We start from the raw sequence: 20,229 nt of genomic DNA on the forward strand, positions 1-20,229 counted from the left end.
CTCCTTAAAAAAAAAAAAAGTAATAAAAATAAAAAAATAAAAAAGATTAAAAAATGAGGGAAACCTATTAACTAACTGAATTCCTCAGGTCCAATTTGGGAACTTTCCTACTTACACTGCCCAAGTTCTGCTGATTCTCTTCTGTCTGGAAACTTTAATCTAAATCTTCATGGTCGCAGGGTGCCTGGGTGGCTCAGCAGATTAAGCGTCTGACTTTTGATTTCGGCCCAGGTCATGATTTCATGTTTCCTGAATTCAAGCTCCACGTCAGGCTCTTTGCTGTCAGCATGGAACATGCTTCAGATCCTCTGTCCTCCACTCTCTCTGCCCATCCCCCGCTCATGCTCACTAGCTCTCTCTCTCTCACACAAAAAATAAATAAACTTAAAAAAATAAATCTTCATGGTTACATTTGCTCAGGGTTCACTTCAAGTACAGTCTTAATCAATCATATTTCTGAGGAAGTTTGCTTTCTCTAGTATGTCCCAAACCTCTCCCTTCTTATTTATTCCTCATGGTCCCCTGGAACCAATGTATCTCTTTGTGAATTAATATGGCTCTGCCTAGCTCTAGATAATCCTAACTCTTTTTGTCACATAACTTGTCAGTGTTGCATTTTCCACCCCGTCCCTACAGTAAAGGGAGTATTTTAAAATTTTTTGTTTCCAGAGAAGAGTAACTTGCTGGTTAAAGGATCCAAGTTTAAAATGGACCCCCAGAAAAATAAATAAACATTTAAAAAAATTTTTTTAATTAAAAGAAATGGGGCACCTGGGTGGCTCTGTTGTTAAAGCATCCGGCTTTGGCTCAGGTCATGATCTCACAGCTCATGAGTTAGAGCCCCACTTTGAGTCTATGCTGACAGCTCAGAGCCTGGAGCCTGCTTCGGATTCTGTGTGTGTCTCTCTCTCTCAAGAATAAACATGAAAAAAAAATTTTTTAATGGTCCCCCTGAGACACATGTGTGGCCTGAGACATCCTTTGTAATTCAATAAATATCCACCTCTTCCCCACCCCCACCCTTGCTGGCTATGGCAAGTGGGGAGTGAGAGAGGGGAAGGAGTTATTTTTAAGTATTTTGTGCTCAGTCTTGTGCAGGCTACATATGCTGTAGAGTTTATGCACTTTGTTCCCAAATGTGACTTTCAGCTTTTACTTTGAAATGCAGTTCCAGCAAGTTTGGGTCTCTAGTTTCTATGTCTACAGCAGCCCAAAAACAACAACTAGTGAGTGGGTAGGAGTGGGGAGGGGGCAGAACAAGAATAGTGATTAAGAGCACAAATTCTGGAGTGAAACTGTGAGTTTGAATTTTGGCACTGCCACTTCAATGCTATATGACTTTGAATGATGAACCTGACTTTTTGCCTCAATTTCCTCATCTGTAAAATGAGAATAATAACGGTACCTATTTCACACAGTTGTCATAAGTTTATATAGTTAGTACATACAAAGTGACTGCAACATTAAGTACTTTATGAGTATTAAGTGGAGTGGACACGCAGGCAACAGTTTTATGAAAAGTAAAGGAAATAACTTACAGAAAATGCGTAATACAGACCATAATAGATGTCCAAGTGCCCCTTGCCATTTGCTAAACATGCTTTAGGCTTGCATCCTACTAAACGTATGCAGCATGGTGCTTCCTTGGCCCGATATATCCTACTGCCTTTCTTTGCTGGCAAGCTGTTCATTCTGTGTCACCCAACTTAAATGCATTTTACCCTCTAAAGCCTCCCTTGGCTTCTTTGGAGAGAATGAGTCACTCCCTCTCCTTCAGTTTTGCAGTACTTACCCCACCACCACATTTGATTGTATTGTGTTGTAATTACTTATTTATGAATCCTCTTCCTCACCAGATTTTATGGTCTTCGTCCATGGAAAAGAAATAAGACCACATCTTATTTTCACAGCATCTAGCACAGTACTTAGCCCTCAAGAAATGTTCTGGTGAATGGATGAATAATAGCAAACACTTACACAGTGCTTAGTTCTAGGCTCTGTTCCAATGTTTTACAAGTACTAACTCGTTTAATCTTGACAACAATCCTAAGAAATAGTATTATCTTCTCTAACTTAACAGATAAGGTAAATGACACAAAAGAGCTTATGCAATTTGTCCAGGGTGACCTCAGCTATTAATTGTGGAAGCCAGGATTCAAATCTAAACAGCTGGTGTCAGAGACCGGGCTTTTAACCAGCACACTACAATGCTTCCCAGAGAACAAGGGCACAAGCAATCACACACAAACCTGGCTTCCCCAAACATCTCACTTTCTTACGTTTTGGAATGGCTCACTCATTCATCCAACAAATATTTACATAGTGTTTTCTATGTGTACACCATCATGTTAAACACCCATTTCTAATTGTTCCCCTCTTCCCTCTCTACCCTCTCCCTCCCCAGCTTCTACTAGCTCTACTGCTCTGTAAACTTTCATTTTCTTTTTTCATTTAATTTGCATTTCTTTCAGTTTCTTTTTTTTAAGTTTATTTATTTTTGAAAGAGAGTGTGCACAAGAAAGGGATAGGCAGGGAGAGAGAGGGGGAGAGAGAGAGAATCCCAAGCAAGCTCCCCAGTGTCAGCACAGAGTCAGACCCAGGGCTCAAACTCACAAACCCGTGAGATCACGACCTAAGCTAAAATCAAGAGTCAGACACTTAACCGACTGAATCACCCAAGTGCCTATTTCTTTCAGTGTCTTAAATGTATTGTGCTCTCTCTCAGCTCTGGACCCATGCCTGGCTAATTCATGCTTATCCTTCAGTTCTTAGCTTAAATTATTTCCTCCTAATAGCCTCCTTGCTCTAGGCTCCCCATTGTACTTTACACTTTCCTTATCATAGCATTTGTCATATTTACTGTTCTTGCCTGCTTACTCGTCTGCCTTCTGCCTTCTGCAACTGACTATAGCTCTGTTAGAACAAGGACTGAGTCTTATCCAGGTTATTAGTTAATCTGCAGCACCTATGTGATGTCCATAGTAGATGTTTGATAAGTATTTTTTGAATGACCAATAGGACATGAACAAGACAAAATCTCTATGCTTAGGTGGCTCAGTCAGTTAAGCGTCCGACTTTGGCTCAGATCATGATCTCACGGTTCCTGAGTTTGGATCTTCTGTGCCCCCGCCCCTGCCCCTTCCCCGCTTGCAGAGCTCATAGGTGCCTGCGTGCTCTCTGTCTCAAAACTAAATAAACATTAAAAAAAAAAAGAAAAGAAAAGAAATCTAGCAGTGAGAAAAAGTGTAGGGGGGATACATGAAAAACAAACCAACCAGATTTCTAATTCTACCTGGGGTAAAGTGAGAGAGGGGAGTTCAGCAGAGTTTTAAGAATGAGAGTTTGTGAAAAGGAAAGGGAAATGTAGTATAGAAGTCATAAGCAAGAACTATAGTAGAAATTGGTTCATTACCTAAGTGGCTAAACCATTTTTCTGGATGTCTCAAAATAACATTAATCTAAACTTAGGCCTACAATTGACTGATCTAATATGAGTTTGGAAGCAATAGGAAACAACTTAAAAGGAAATATGATGAAATTATTTTTACTCCTTTTAAGTACCTCTCCTGTGAATTCCCATGAAAATCTCTTCATATCTCTATTATCATATTTATCATACTGCATTGCCATTGTCAAAGTGTCTCTATTCCACCTGATGAACTATTCAAGACCTGGGATTAAGGTACTTTAAAGTCTGATTCAATTCTATATATCCCTAGTACCTGAACAAAGCCAGTGCCAGGGAAAGGCTCTGATTAGTCCAACATGACCATAAAGTCTTAAATGAGCTGACCCCCATCAGTCTTCCAGCTTTGTCTCATGTCTCATACTTGGTGCTCTAGCCATTACACACCTTCAGTTCTCTGAACAAAATTTGGTTCCTTAAAGCCACTGGCCCCCACCCCCCCCAACACATACCAATGCCACTCCCACTGTCTCTTCCCACTCATTTCTCTAGCTCTTCATCTGCCTAACTCCCACTCAATGTTCAGATTTCAACTTAAACACTACATTTGAAGGAAGCCTTCACCAACCCAAAGACAAGTTTAGACATTCCTATTATATAGTCCTATTGATGTGAAATGTTGGGGTCTGGGAGCCAATGGTCAAGAAAGGATTCTTGAGACCTCTACCGTGCAAAAAGGGTGGTTTTATTAAAGCATGGGGACAGAACCTGTGGGCAGAAAGAGCTGCACTGGGATTGTGAGGAGTGACTAATTATATACTTTCAAGTTGGGAGAGGGTTAGGGATAGCATAAGTCTCTAAGGAATTTGGAATCAAGGTTTCTAGGACCTTAAGGGGCTAGCTGTTTTTAGGAAAAAGTCATTTACTTCTGTCTAGTAAAACCTTCGTCATGAGACCCTTCAGTTGTATATCAGTGGGCCATATGCTTGGAGGATGTATCTTGGGGGAATAGAGACGAAGGAAGTTTCCAAAGGGATTTTTACAGGATCCTGGAGATCATGCTAAAGTCAAGCTAAGGTTGCCTTTTGCCTCTAGCAAAGTATTAAAATGGAGGCAGCTGAGCTCCGTGATGAAGGTTACTCTGCCTGTCTCAAATACTTGTTAGTGGACTTTTAAGTTGTAAGGAAGTTTAATTTTTTCCTTTGCCTTTGTTCTCCACATCACTATAATATTCTATATTTCTCATTTGTATCATTTATCACACTTGTAAATACTTAATCATCATCTCTCCAGTAGATCATAAGTTTCATAATTCAGCACCTGGAACAGAGCCTATAAGATAACAGGTGCTCAATAAAAATTATTTTGAATAAGTTAATGAATAAATGAATAAAATGCTATTATTTATTTATAGCATGATTTTGGTGGCCCAGCTTTCAGGAAGCTCTGTATGGTGTTATGATAGATTGGAACTAACTAAATCAAACTAGTGAATCACCATTTAGTATTAGAAACACTTCCCATTCACCATTAAGAATCGGGATTGTTGGAGTGCCTCGCTGGCTCAGTCAGTAGACCATGAGGCTCTTGATATCAGGATCGTGAATTCGAGCCCCACACTGGACGTAAAGCTTACTTTAAAAAAAGAAGAAGAAGAAAAGAAAAAACTTTTCTCTTGAGCTTACTTTTCCTATACTAACTTTCAACTCGTCTCTTGCTTCAGGTCCTTCTTCCTAGTTCTTCAAAGGCTTGCCCTAGCCAGCCAGCCCCAGGATTCACCTTTCCTCAGCAGCCTTTCCCAGAGCATCAGAATATTATTGCTCCTAGCTCCAGACCATCTTACTTAGTACCTCTCCAGCTCCTACCAATCTACCCTTCTAGTAAGCTCTGGCACAAGGCATGGGGCCGGGTGGTGTGGAGGAGCCAAAAAAAAGACAGCTCTTGCCCCAGTCTGCTGAGGAAACAGAGGATAAATACAAAAAGCAAAATAACATAGCATACTGTATACCCTTAAATGTCAAATACTTTAAATATACATAGATCATTCATGAGGAAATTCAGAGGAGTCATTATCTTTGAGTCTTCATTCTTACTTACCTCACAATCACTCTCCAAGTCTTGATATTTCCTTCTTAGCTCTTCTACCTTTCCCTTTTCCACTATCCCCACTACCATTACCTTATTGTAGACCCCATTCACTCTCCTCTGCTCTATTGCCACAGTCTCCCGGTTTAACTTCTTGCTTCTATTCTCAATCCCCATTCAATTGTTCTCTATTGTAGCCAGAGTGAGATTCATAAAACATGAATCTGACCATACCCTCCCCACAGAAAACCTTTTAACAGCTTCTCATTGCTCTCAGGATAAAGTGCAAGCATTCAAAGTCCTTTACAATCTGCCCTCAACTCACCATTCTGGCCTCAAATCAAAGACAGGAGCAAGGGGAGAGTAGCTCAAGTTTTAGCTACTGTTTAGTGGTAAATTTGTACAAGGGAATAAGGTAAGGCCTTATCTCAAATGTTCATTTCGGCATTGAACTCCTTTCTTTCTTTCTTTCTTTCTTTCTTTCTTTCTTTCTTTCTTTCTTTCTTTCTTTTCTTTCTTTCTTTCTTTCTTTTGATTTGATTTTTAAGTAATCTCCACACCATGGACCCCCTGGGTGGCTTAGTCGGTTAAGCAGCAGACTTTGGCTCAGGTCATGAACTCCCAATTTGTGGGTTCAAACCCCAAGTTGGGCTCTGTGCTGACATTTCAGAGCCTGGAGCCTGCTTCGGTTTCTGTGTCTCCTCTCTGTCTGCTCCTACCCTGCTCATGCTCTGTCTCTCTTTGCCTCTCAAAAATAAATGAAAAATGTTAAAAAAAATTTTTTTTAGAAAGTAATCTCCACACCCAATGTGGGGCTTGAACTCACAACCCTGAGATCAAGAGTGTCATGTTCTACCAACAGAGCTAGCCAGGTGTCCCTATATATTTCCTTTTTCTTCTTCTTATCTTATTATTTTATTTTATTTTACTTTATTTTATTTAAGAGAGAGAGAATCTTAAGCAGGCCCCTATATATTTCCTTTTTCTTCTTTTTATTTTATTTTATTTTATTTTATTTTATTTTATTTCATTTCATTTTATTTTATTTAAGAGAGAGAGAGAATCTTAAGCAGGCTCCATGCCCAGCTTGGAGCCTGAAGCGGGGCTCAATCCCATGTCCCTGGAATCATGACCTGAGCTGAAATCAGGAGCTGGACACTCAACTGACTGAGTCACCCAAGCAGCCCATATATATTTCATTTTTAATGAAACATTTCAGATGTACAAAAAATTATAAAAAATAATATAATAAATACTGTATGCCCATGACCCACTGAAGAAATGAAACATTATCAATAAAATTAAAGCCCCTATATACTCCTCCACAGTTGCCTAGTCCTCTCTTCCCCTCCCTTAGCATCCACAAGTATTTAGAATCATGAATTCGGTGTTTTTCATTCCTATGTATGTTTTTGTTTGTTTAATTTTATTTAAATTCTAGTTAGTTAACATAAAGCGTAATATTAGTTTCAGGTGTATAATTTAGTAATTCAGCACTTCCCATACAACACCTGGTGCTCATCATGACAAGTATACTCCTTAATCCCCAACACCTATTTTTTTTCTATTCTCTTCTATTTTATTAATAGTTTTTTTAATTAGAAATTAATAGTGAATTTTATCACTTTACCTCCACCCTTTATCAAGATGGTTATATGGGTTGTCTCCTTTGTCTTATTGAAATGGTAACTTACAAATAATAAACCATTTCCAAGTTGAACCATCATTGCATTCTTGGAATTGGGCCTCCCTGATCATGATGCATAACCTTGTGTTACACATCTGAATTTTATTTTTTAATGTTTTAATTAGTACTTCTGTATCTAATAAGTGTGGTTGGTAATTCCCCATCACCTATTTAACCCATTCCTCCACCCAGCTCCCCTCTGATAACCATCAGTTTGTTCTCTATAGTTAAGAGTCTGTTTTTCCATTTCTTTATATCAACTGATGAATAGATAAAGAAATTGGGGTTTATATACACAATGGAATACTACTTGGCAATGAGAAAGAATGAAATATGGCCTTTTGTAGCAACGTGGATGGAACTGGAGAGTGACATAAGTGAAATAAGTCATACAGAGGAAGACAGATAACATATGTTTTCACTCATATGTGGATCCTGAGAAACTTAACAGAAGACCATGGGGGAGCGGAAGGGAAAAAAAAAGTTAAAGAGGGAGGGAGCCAAACCATAAGAGACTCTTAAAAACTGAGAATAAACTGACGGTTGATGGGGGTGGGAGGGTGGAGAGGGTGGGTGATGGGCATTGAGGAGGGCACCTGTTGGGATGAGCACTGTGTGTTGTATGGAAACCAATTTGACAATAAATTTCATATTAAAAAAAAAGTCTGTTTCTTTGGTTTGCCTCTTTTTTTTCCCCCTATGCTCATTTGTTTCTAAAACTCCACATAAGAGTGAAATCATATGGTATTTGTCTTTCTCTGACTGACTTATTTACACTTAGCATAATACACTCTAGCTCCATCCAAGTCATTGCAAATGGCAAGATTTCATTCTTTTTATGGCTGAGTAATATTCCATTGTGTATGTATACCACATTTTTTTTTAATTCATTCATTAGTTGATGGACCTTTGGGCTTTTTCCATAATTTGGCTATTGTAGACAATATGCTCTAAACATTGGGGTGCATGTATCCCTTCAAATTAGTGTTTTTATATTCTCTGGGTAAATACCTAGTATTTAGTAGTGCAGTTGCTGGATCATAAGGTAGTTCTATTTTTAACTTTTTGAGGAACCTCCATACTGTTTTCCAGAGTGGCTGCACCAGTTTGGATTCCAACCAACAGTGCAAGAGGGTTCCCCTTTCTCTACATCCTCGCCAACACCTGTTGTTTCTTGTATTGTTGATTTAAGCCATTCTGATAGGTGTGAGGTGATATTTCATTGTGGTTTTGATTTGTGTTTCCCTGATGATGAGTGACGTTGAGCATCTTGTCATGTGTCCGTTAGCCATCTGTATGTCTTTGGAAAAATGTCTATTCATGTCTTCTGTCCGTTTTAAACTTTTAAAACATTTATTTATTTATTTTGAAAGAGAGAGAGAGAGAGCATATACAAGCAGGGGAGGGGTGGAGAAAGAGGAAGAGGGAGAATCCCAAGAAGGCTGCACTCTGTCAGTGGGTAGCCCAACACAGGGTTCAATCTCAGGAACTGTGAGATCATGCTCTGAGCAGAAATCAAGAGTCATCATCGCTTAACCAGCTGAGCCACCCACGCACCCCGTCCATTTTTAATTGGATTATTTATTTTGAGGGTGCTGAGTTTTATAAGTTCTTTGTATATTTTGGATACTAACCCTTCATCAGATATGTCATTGAAAATATCTTCTCCTATTTGGTAGGTGGCCTTTGTATGCTTCTATGCTTTTTTTTTAAGAAATTTTTTTTAAGTTTTATTTATTATTTTTGAGAGAGACAAAGACAGTGTAAGCAGGGGGAAGGCAGAGAGAGAGAGAACCCCAAGCAGCATAGAGCCAGACGTGGGACTTGAAGCATGAACTGTGAGATCATGACCTGAGTTGAAACCAACAATTGGATGTTCAACCAACTGAGCCACCCAGGCACCCCTAGACTTTCTTAGTTTTTTTGAAAGAATCTCTTTTATGTATGATGTATGTACGTATGTATGTATGTATGTATGTATATATTTATAAGGTAAGTTTTATGCCCAATGTGGGGCTTGAACTCACCATAACCAAGTCAAGAGTTGCATGCTCTCCTGACTAAGCCAGCCAGGCACACTTGCTTCCAGACTTTCAATGCATATTCATATCTGTGAACAATATGTTGTATTATTTTGCATCTTAAAACTCTTTATTTTTTTATATTTTTAAAGATTTTATTTTTAAGTAATCTCAACAACCAACGTGGGGCTCGAACTTCCAACGCCAAAATCAAGAGTCACATACTCCACCGACTGAGCCAGCCAGGTGCCCCAATTATTAACTCTTTAATTCAAAATAATTTAACATTTTATGGGGTGCCTGGGTGGCTCCGTTGGTTAAGCCTCTGACTTCGGTTCAGGTCATGATCTCACAGTTTGTGAGTTCAAGCCTTGCATCAGGCTGTCTGCTGTCAGCACAGAGCCTTCTTTGGATCCTCTGTCCCCCAACCCGCCCCCCACCCCGCCCCGCCTCTCTCTGCTCCACCTCTGCTCATGTTTGTTTGTTTTTCTCTCTCTCAAAAATAAACATTTAAAAATACAGTTTCAAAATAATTTAACATTTTAAATTTATAGAAGAGTTGCAAAAACAGTTTTTCTGAATATCTTACTCAGCTATGTTGTCATTTTAAATAAAAAAGCAACAGACAGACATTAAATTGAAAGAATTCAAGGAATCCAGCATCCTTCTTTAAATAACTTCTTAATGCTGCAATCCAGCTAATCAAGACATGAATGTAAGGAAAGAAAAGAAACTATAATAAAGGACTGATGATGAAAATGGAATCTACTTAAAACTGGAACTAAGCCTAAACAGCTAGATGAGTTATAGTTATAAAATAAAATGTAAATATTATGAATCTTGGCAAAGTAAAAATAATGAGCCACAAAAATTAGGCAGTAGAAGAGAGGAGATGGGGGAAGTATAATGTATTAATCACACCATGACAGACAATAATAAGTTAATATTGTCTAACATTAAAATGTGTAGTTTTAAAAAAAATGACAATTCCAATTATTTTCATAATCTTTTAATAAATATAATTTATCACCTTTTTTGTTATTTTTATTCTTAACTTCAACAAGACCTTTTTATTAAATATTTTATTTCAAATATCTTGCTCAGTATGAGCCCTTTGAAATTACTTCAGGTATTGATTATGCTGTGTAAATACATATAGAAATGTCCACAATGATTTTCCCCATACATTAAAAATGCTATTTTGAGTGTTACAATTAAGGGTGATCTGTTACTTTCTTCCTTGTGTTTTTCTGTACTAGAATTTTTTATGAGCGTGGGTCATTATTTTTTTTTAAGACTTTATTTTTAAGTAATCTTTACACCCAATGTGGGACTCGAACTTATAAGTCTGAGATCAAGAGTCACATTCTCTTGGGGCACCTGGGTGGCTCAGTCGATTGAGCGTCCAACTTTGGCTCAGGTAATGATCTCACAGATTGTGGGTTCGAGCCCCCCATTGGGCTCTGTGCTGACAGCTCAGAGTCTGGAGCCTGCTTTGGATTCTGTATCTCCCTCTCTCTCTGCCCCTCCCCTGCTCAATAAAAATTAAGAGAAAAAAAAAAAAGAGTCACATTCTCTACCAACTGAGCTGACGAGGCATCCCTGTATCATTATTTTTAAAGCATGATAAATTTCTACTCTAAAAAAGTAAAGAGAGAGGGAGTTTGGTTCTGAGGAAATACTCCCTAACTTTCGAGAGACAGATTCTTTCAAGAATACCAATAGTAATAGTTTTATTATTGAGTGCTTATGCTATTCCAAAGAGTTTTCATACAGTATCTTTATTACCCACCACAATTATAAAAGCTAGGCATGATAATGCCTAAATTACAGATGAAGCCTTTTGCCCAAAGTCACATATCTTGAAAAGGTCAAAATCAAGATGTGTACTGATTCTGGTTTTTTTTTTCAATATGTGAAATTTATTGTCAAATTGGTTTCCATAAGACCTCTCTGATTCTTTACATTGAACCACTTTTGTATCCATATAGGTAGGGTTAACTCATTATAATTAAACTTTCTCTTTGAATTTCTACAACCTTGGATTATTCTCTGGATGCTTGATGATGAAAGAGTGGGACACCCTCAAAAAGTCTGGAATCAAGATTGCCCCTGAAATAAAATCTACTCTGCACAAATGAAATTAATCATCTGTAGGAAACTAAGAACCCATGTGTAAAACTGTGTCTGAGAGGTTTGGGAACATTCAGAACTCCAATCAACACGATCTGGGAGTATTCTGAAAGCTGCAGGCCTAGAAACTGACTGCTGTGTAATAACTGGAAACCACATCAATTGCAATATATCTTGTTTGGAAAACATCTATGTGAACGGAAAGGGAAGATGGTCAACCATGGAACCTTGAAAAAGGAAAGTCACAGAAGTGTCTCTCCAGGCAATGTCCTGTGGTGAGAAATCTTAGCTAAGCAACATAAATACCATGATTTCCTTGAAAGACCTAGAAAACAGCCCTTTGTTGCATGTTGGACTTGCCTTAGCAGCTTTTAAAATAAGACTCCAAAACAAAAATAAGGTAATTAATTAATTAATTAATTAGTTAATTAAGATTCCTATCTGGGCTTTAACACAGAGCAACTGAATCAGAATCTCAGTGGGTCCCTGGCATGAGTGCTTTAAAAATCTTTCTAGGCGATTCTAATTTGCAATCAGTGTTGAGAAACAGCTGAAGTGAGAAGAGTGTCCAATCTCATTGACAGAGGGGACCTCTCTTGAGATTGACTCATACCCTTTGCTTTAATTCCAGGCCTACTCAGCTACTCTCCAATACTTGGCTTCCCGTGTAGTATGTTTGGAGGGAGAAAGTGCACGGATCTTCTGATGTGAGTGTTCTGGCCTGCTTTGCAAATTAAACTGTCTTTGCAAATAATTTTTTTGCAGATGAATAAATGGACTTCTGGTTTATGCATGTTACATTGAGCTTTGTTAATGTATGTTTAAGGATATGTCTCTAATCTGAGAGACATATCCATTCTTTATGTGCCACAAAATCAGGGTTCCTGAGACGGTCAGGATCCTAGACAATGGTAATGCCAGTCTATGGGAATGAGTCTGAGTGGCCATCTGACCTTCTCCAGGAACACATCCTTTGCCCTACTACAGACCTATTTTTCTCCACAGCCAGATTATAAGATCTTTAAGAGCACAGACCATGGCTTCCTTTTTTTTTTTTTTTTAATCTCCTACTTCTGCCTAGTACACAGCTGGGAAGTTTTAGAAACTTCCAAAAGAGATTAGGAATATTAATGAAGGATAGAATGTATGTAAATACTCTTACTTGTGGAAACTTGTGTTCAGTCTCTGTTCTCAGACCGAAAGGCTGAGGCACCCAGGCAATGGTGTCCACAGTTCTGGATTGGATGCCAGGTGCCAAGCAAGGTACCTCATAGCTGAGGCTTTGCAAACAGGTGCCTGGGACAGTAAGAGGGAGGACAGAATTCCTAGCTAGCTAAAACTCCTTTGTTCTTCAGGTCTCAGACATCATTTTTCCCAGAATATTTTCTCTGATTTCTCCTGATTCCTTTATGCTAGCCAGTTCCTCTTCTCTGTAATCCCACAGCCTGCTCTGCTTTTCCTCTATCATGGCCATTATCACAGTGCATTCAAACTGCCCATTCACACTATACCAGACTTGGAACTCTTAAAAGCAGATGCTAGTCACTTTTGTGGGTTTTTTTTTAAAATGTTCATTTATTTCTGAGAGAGAGAGAGAGAGCAAGCGCACTAGTAGGGGAGGGGAAGAGAGAGACGGAGACACAGAATCTGAAGCAGGTTCCAGGCTCTGAGCTGTCAGCACAGAGCCCGACGTGGGGCTCGAACTCACGAACTGTGAGATCATGACCTGAGCCAAAGTCAGACACTTAACTGAATGAGCCACCCAGGGGCCCCAATGCTGGTCACCATTGTATTCCCAAGGCATGATCTTAAAAGTTCAATAAGATGTGCCTGGCTGGCTTGCTTACTTAAAAATTCTTAAAAATTTTAAAGTTCAATAAATATTTGTTGGGGCGCCTGGGTGGCTCAGTCGGTTAAGCGTCCAACTTCAGCTCAGGTCACGATCTCACGGTCCGTGAGTTCGAGCCCCACATCCGGCTCTGGGCTGACAGCTCAGAGCCTGGAGCCTGCTTCGGATTCTGTGTCTCCCTCTCTCTCTGCCCCTCCCCCGTTCATGCTCTGTCTCAAAAATAAATAAAACGTTAATAAAAATAAATAAATAAATAAATAATAAAATAAATATTTGTTGAGTATAGTGGACACTTGTAATTCTGAGTGATGCATATCTGAACCTCTTCCTTATGTTAAGAGACTCCTCAATTGGTTAAGCATCTGACCTCGGCTCAGATCATGATCTCGCGGTTTGTGGGTTTGAGCCCCCCATCAGACTCTGCTGACAGCTCTGAGACTGAAGGCTGCTTCAGATTCTGTGCCTCCCTCTCTCTGCCCATTCCCTACTCGTGCTCTCTCTCTCTCTCAAAAAATGAATAAACTTTTCATTTTTTTTAAGTAAAAAAAAAGGAGAGACTACTTATGTGTCTTGATGGAAGGCAGAGCCTAATATAGAAGCAGAAAACACAAGATGCTTGTTTTCCTAGCCTCTCTTGCAGGTAGGCAAGGGCATGTGTCGCCCAATCAGATACACTTGCCCCAAATTTTGAATCAGGAGCTGGTGATCCAGAAGGGGCCATAGAGTATTCATTCTAGTGGCAAAGTGGGAGTGGCAGCAGGCATGCCAAGTTTTCAGGGAGCAGTGCAGGAACCAGAGAGGGCAGTGTCACTGGCCATGGCAGTGATACCGTCATCAGACTGGTTTGGTGGTGTGGTTTGAAACGTAGGCTGGTTACTCACTGCCTTACATTCCTGCCTGATTTCCAAGGCTTCCCTGTGATTCTGTGAAATCCCCAGTGCCTTTTAAGTCATTTTTTCCCCCCGAAATCAGTGAGAGTCCGTTTCTGTTGCTTATTACTTAGAACCCTATTATGGACTGAATTGTGTCTCTTCTCTCCCATCAAAATTCCTATGTTGAAACCCCAACCCCTAGTACCTCAGAATGTGACTATATCTGGAGATAGGGACTTTAAAGAGGTGATTACGTTAAAATGAGGTCATTATGATAAGCCTAATCCATTCTGATTGGTGTCCTTATGAGAAAAGGAAATTTGGACACGGAGAGATACTTGAGACACACATGCACAGAGAAACAACCATGTGTAGATACAGTGAGAAGGCAGCCACCTGTAAGCCATGTGGAGAAGTCTCTGGAATAACCAAACCTGCAGATACCTGATCTCAGACTTCTTACCTCCAGAACTGGGAGAAAATAAATTTCTGTTGTTTAAGGCACCCAGTCTGTGGTATTTTATTATGGCAGCCCTTGAAAACTAATAGAAATTCTGACTGAATTTAGTGACTGATCAAACAACAAGATTGGAAGATGGAAAGAAGATTATTATATGTAAATGGAGCAAGACAAGAAGGAAGAGTCAAGGTGTGAAACCAAGCAGGACCCTAAGTAAGAATGGACTAGAAGGTACAAGCAGCAGTAGGAGAGGAAGCCTAGAGGAATTCCCCAACTCCAATGGAAATGTTTCTATGGGCCCCAAGACTGAGGGTCTCAGAACAAAGACCTAATCTCTAGCAGAAAGAACCTGGATTTCAGCAGCGAAAACCTGGGTTCAAAATCTCACCCCATCCTTTGCTTCATATGTGATTCTGAGCAAATTACTGCAACTTTCTGAGCCACAGTTTTCTCTTTAGAGGGAAAATGAAAAGGGGTGCCTGGGTAGCCCAGTTAGTTAAGCATCTGACTTTGGCTTAGGTCATGATCTCGTGGTCTGTGAGTTCAAGCTCCGCATTGGGCTCTGAGCTGACAGCCTGGAGCCTGCTTCGGATTCTGTGTCTCCTTCTCTGTTTGCCCCTCCCCTGCTCACACTCTGTCTCTCTGTCTCTCTCTCTCTCTCTCTCTCTCTCTCTCTCTCTCTCTCTCTCTCAAAAATAAATAAACATTGGGGTGCCTGGGTGGCTCAGTCGGTTAAGCGGCCGACTTCGGCTCAGGTCATGATCTCGCAATTTGTGAGTTCGAGCCCCGCGTCGGGCTCTGTGCTGACAGCTCAGAGCCTGGAGCCTGTTTCGGATTCTGTGTCTCCCTCTCTCTGACCCTCCCCCGTTCATGCTCTGTCTCTCTCTGTCTCAAAAATAAATAAACGTTAAAAAAATTAAAAAAAATAATAAATAAATAAACATTAAAAAAAATTGTAAAGGAAAATGAAAAAAAAGACCTATCTCATATAGTTGTTAGGATTAAACTAAGCAAGAATGCATATGTAAAGCTACTTAGGATTTAATAAATATTAGCATATTTCTCCTTTCTCTCTTGGGCTAGAGGAAGAGAGAAGTGAAGACCCAGTCAGGAGAAGTCTGAATATCTTCTGGGACCAAAGTGCAATGTTCAGAATGTGATGAGCTCAGACATGGTCTGGGTAGGCGCTTTGGGTGGCAAGAAGCTCCAATTTAGCAGGTGGAAATGGCAGCCAGTCCAGGCAGCAAATGACATTGAAAAGAGTCTGATAGGAGCAATGCTGTAGTTCTAGGTTATCATTCTATTCCCAGCTATATGCCAGCTAGTGGCTAAACTAAGGAGCAGGATCCATCTCTACTCCCTACCCAGGTTAGGATTAGCAGGATTTATGCAGGCTGACAACCCCAGGACAGGTGTATTAAGTAGGAGGACTGCAGCTGAAGACTGGTTGTACAAACTGGACCAGTCTCGCCTGTGCCAAACCAGGTCTAATTCTTGGTCCCACATGCTAGTAGAGGTAAGGCAGTCTACCCCTACATTGGTCAGGCAGGACTGGCTCAAAAACTGGGCAGAACTGACCCTTTGGTTCCAGGGTATAATGTTAATAATAGTTATAATTTATTAGTGATTACCGTGTGCCATGATTTTCACATATCTTTTCTCTTTACCTCATTACAACCCAGGGAGGTGGAACTGTTATTTCCAAAAAAATATATATGTATATTTTTTTTTTCAGAAAAAGAAATTGAGTTTCAGAGATGGTAGGCAACCTGTACAAAACTATATAGTTAATAAGTGGTAGGGCCAGGAATTTAATAAATTTCAAAGTTTGCTTACTGAAGAAAAGAAGAGGTTTCAGTTGTTGGCAATGCAAAGAAATTTCTAAGGAATTTTCTAATATTCCAACAGATCCCTTACAAGTACAGTATACCTCCTAGTATCTCAATATGGGGCCCAGATTCAAACCTTTGATACTTCTACCAGAAACCCACATAACAGAGGGCAGCCCTGTGGAATATTTTCCACAGGAAGCATCTGCCCAAATATTTCGAAGGCTGCAAAGTGTCCCAAGAGGAAAGGGGGAAAGCTGAGGCCAATCACAAACACCGTGGTTAAGTCCAGGTACCAGGTGGACTGAAGCAGAGAGAAAATGCAGGCTTCCTGCTTTCCGCTCCCTCTGGAAGCATGTTCTAGTAAAATAAACTCTTTCCAAGACTCAGGTTCCTAGGTTAGTGATCTGGTTTTCTTCTAATAGGAAGTGAGCTGTCTCTCAATCAGGGAGTGGAGGAGGGGGAAATTATTGCCAATTATACTAAATACGTTAGGAGGGAAGATTCAGACATTTTATGTCTTTACAATTAAAAGACCTCCACTTTATTCTTTTTTTTCCCTTTCTCCCCGCCCCCTGTCCCCCCACAACCTCCACTTTATTCTTAGAGTCAATTACCCCAGCCATAGGACAGACATTCTTTCTTTGAGTGTTTACAAGAGAATCAATTTTAAAAGATTTTTTATAATCCTTTTTTGTTTAAAGAAACGGACATAATAGAAAGGATTGAGTCCCTGCCAAGAAAAGGCTTTCTGAACCTTCTTTGGCTCAGATCGACAACACTTTAAGGTCTTTCAATAAACCAAGTCATTGGCCCCAGATAGAAAATTGCTACCAGGGAAGAAGAATTTTTGTTTAATGGGATGTCTTTGAGTTAAATTAGAGCCCATAATCACCCTGAATGTATTATTCAGACTTTTTTTTTTCAGACTCTTTTTTTAATCCGCTCCTTTTATTTTTTTAAATTGAAGTATAGTTGACATACAATGTTACATTAATTTCAGGTATACAACATAGTGACTTGACAACTCTCTAACGTTATGTTATGCTCACCACAAGTGTAGCTACAATCTGTCACCACACATTATGACAATCCCATTGACTTTATTCCTATTCTATACCTTTCATCCTTGTGACTTATTCATTCCATAACTGGAAGCCTGTTTCTCTCACTCCCCTGTACCCATTTTGCTCATCCCCTACTCCCCTCCCCTCTGGTGACCACCAGTTTGTCTCTGTATTTATTAGTCTGTTTCTGCTTTTTTGTTTGTTCATGTTTTGTTTTTTAGATTCTACATGTATGTAAAACAATATGGTATTTGTTTTGACTGATTTCACTCAGCATAATACTTTCTAGATTCATCCATGTTGTCCCAAATGGCAAAAGCTCATTCTTTATTAATAGCTGAATAATATTCCATTTATATACCACATCTTCTTTATCTATTCATCTATTGATGGACACCTAGGTTTCTTTTTTTTTTAACTTGTTTTATTTTTTATTTTTTTAAATTTACATCCAAATTAGTTAGCATATAGTGCAACAATGATTTCAGGAGTAGATTCCTTAGTGCCCCTTACCCATTTAGCCCATCCCCCCTCCCACAACCCCTCCAGTAACCCTTAGTTTGTTCTCCATATTTACGAGTCTCTTCTGTTTTGTCCCCCTCCCTGTTTTTATATTATTTTTGTTTCCCTTCCCTTATGTTCATCTGTTCTGTGTCTTAAAGTCCTCATATGAGTGAAGTCATATAATATTTGTCTTTCTCTGACTGACTAATTTCACTTAGCATAATACCCCCCAGTTCCATCGACATAGTTGCAAATGGCAAGATTTCATTCTTTTTGATTGCGGAGTAATACTCCATTGTATATATATACCACATCTTCTTTATCCACTCATCCATCGATGGACATTTGGGCTCTTTCCATCTTTTGGCTATCGTTGATAGTGCTGCTATGAACATTGGGGTACATGTGTCCTTTCGAAACAGAACACCTGTATCCCTTGGATAAATGCCTAGTAGTGCAATTGCTGGGTCATAGGGTAGTTCTATTTTTAGTTTTTTGAGGAAACTCCATACTGTTTTCCAGAGTGGCTACACCAGCTTGCATTCCCAGCTAGGTTTCTTCTATATCTTGGCTATTGTAAATAATGCTACAACAAACATAGGGGTGCATATATCTTTTTGGATTAGTGTTTTCATTTTCTTTGGGTAATGCAAGTACTGGGTCATATGGCATTTCTATTTTCAATTTTTTTCTCTTTTTAATTTTTTGAGGAATTTCCATATTGTTCTCCACAGTGGTTGTACCAATTTATATTCCAACCAACATTGCACAGCGTTCTTTTTTCTCCACATCCTTACCAACACATATTATTTCTTGTTGTTTTGATACTAGTCATTCTGATAGTTGTAAGGTTATATTTCATTGTGGTTTTGATTTACATTTCCATGATGATTAGTGATGTTGAGAATCTTTTCATATGTTTGTTAGCCATCTGTATATCTTCTTCAGAAAAATGTCTATTCAGGTCTTCTGTCCATTTTTTATTATTTTATTTTAGTTTTTAAAACTTTATTTTAGAGCAAGCAAGAGAGAGAGCATGGGGGGGGGGGGAGCAGAAGGAGAGAGAGAATTTTAAGCAGGCTCTATCCCATGAGCCTGGGATCATGACCTGAGCTGAAATCAAAAGTCAGACGCTCAACTGACTGAGCCACCCAGCTGCCCCTTCTGTCCATTTTTTAAATCAGATTATTTAATTTTTTTGGCTTTGCACTGTATAAGTTCTTTATATATTTTGGCTATTAACCCCTCATCAGATATATAATTTGTAAATATCTTCTCCCATTCAGTAGGTTGTCTTTTCATCACACTCATTCCCCATGTGCCAGGCATTGTACCAGGCACTGAGGAGCCAAAGGTATTAATCCATCCTGATCCTTGTTTGCCAAGGACTTCCTGTGTGGGGAGATGAAATCACACTCAGAGATAGAATGAAAAGACAATGGGGAACGTGGGAAGGTCTAAAGGGGACTGAGCATGTAACACTGAGTTAGAGGGTTGTAAATTGGAATTTGGGGTCCCTGAGTGGGAGGCACAGTGCTTCATCTCTCAGTGATGAGGGGAAAATAAGCCTCTTCCATCTGGGGTTGGAAGGGAATCATCTTTTCCTTGTTTTTCTTTTCCTATCCCTTCTCTTCAACCACTGCCATACACCTATCTGCCCATTCATGCAACCAGCATTTACTATGCACTGAGTAGGGGTACCTGAGTGGCTCAGTTAAACATCAACTCTTGATTTCAGCTCAGGTCATGACTTCATGGGGATCGTGAGATGAGCCCCATATTGGGCTCTGCACTGGGATTCTCTCTCTCCCCCTCTCCCCCTCTCCCCCGTCTCTCTGCCCCTCCCCTGTGCTCTCTCTCTCTCTCTCAAAACAAACAAACATTGGGGAAAAATAAAACTATGTGCTGAGTATTATGCTAGGCATGTCATACACATTTTTTCCACTCATCTTTCAAAAAAGCCTTGTGAGGATGGAATTATTGCTTCACTTGACCATTGGGAAACTGAAGGCAAGGAAGTTTAAGGTCATATGGTTAATACCTGATTCAAATGACATCTGCCCCTTGTCTGTCCCAGAAAGCCTGTGCACTCTTCACTATACTCAAAAGCTAAAGAGTTCTGAGAGATGTATTAGATAGGATCCCTGCCCCTGAGCAGCACATAGTTCAGTGGAGAAGAAAGACATATAAAGAGTTTGTTAATTCCTTCAGTCATTCAACAACACTTACTAATTGCCACTGTTTGCTGTCACAAAGCAGAATCAGACATAGTCTCCTGGTCTTTAGGAGAATAGACAAAACATTACAATTTAGATA

At 39.5% G+C, this 20,229-nt stretch overlaps 1 long non-coding RNA gene across 1 annotated transcript in view; it reads left to right on the forward strand.

Moving 5' to 3' along the window:
• The window catches only part of LOC128313865 (uncharacterized), a 38,658-nt gene that overhangs the window by 14,359 nt on the left and 4,070 nt on the right, over positions 1–20,229 (forward strand). Inside the window, exon 2 of the long non-coding RNA XR_008294880.1 lies at positions 11,964–12,039. This is a non-coding gene — a long non-coding RNA (uncharacterized LOC128313865). The remainder of the gene's footprint in view (positions 1–11,963; positions 12,040–20,229) is intronic.

Source organism: Acinonyx jubatus, chromosome C1, assembly GCF_027475565.1.
Source record: "Acinonyx jubatus isolate Ajub_Pintada_27869175 chromosome C1, VMU_Ajub_asm_v1.0, whole genome shotgun sequence".
NCBI classification, from domain to species: domain Eukaryota; kingdom Metazoa; phylum Chordata; class Mammalia; order Carnivora; family Felidae; genus Acinonyx; species Acinonyx jubatus.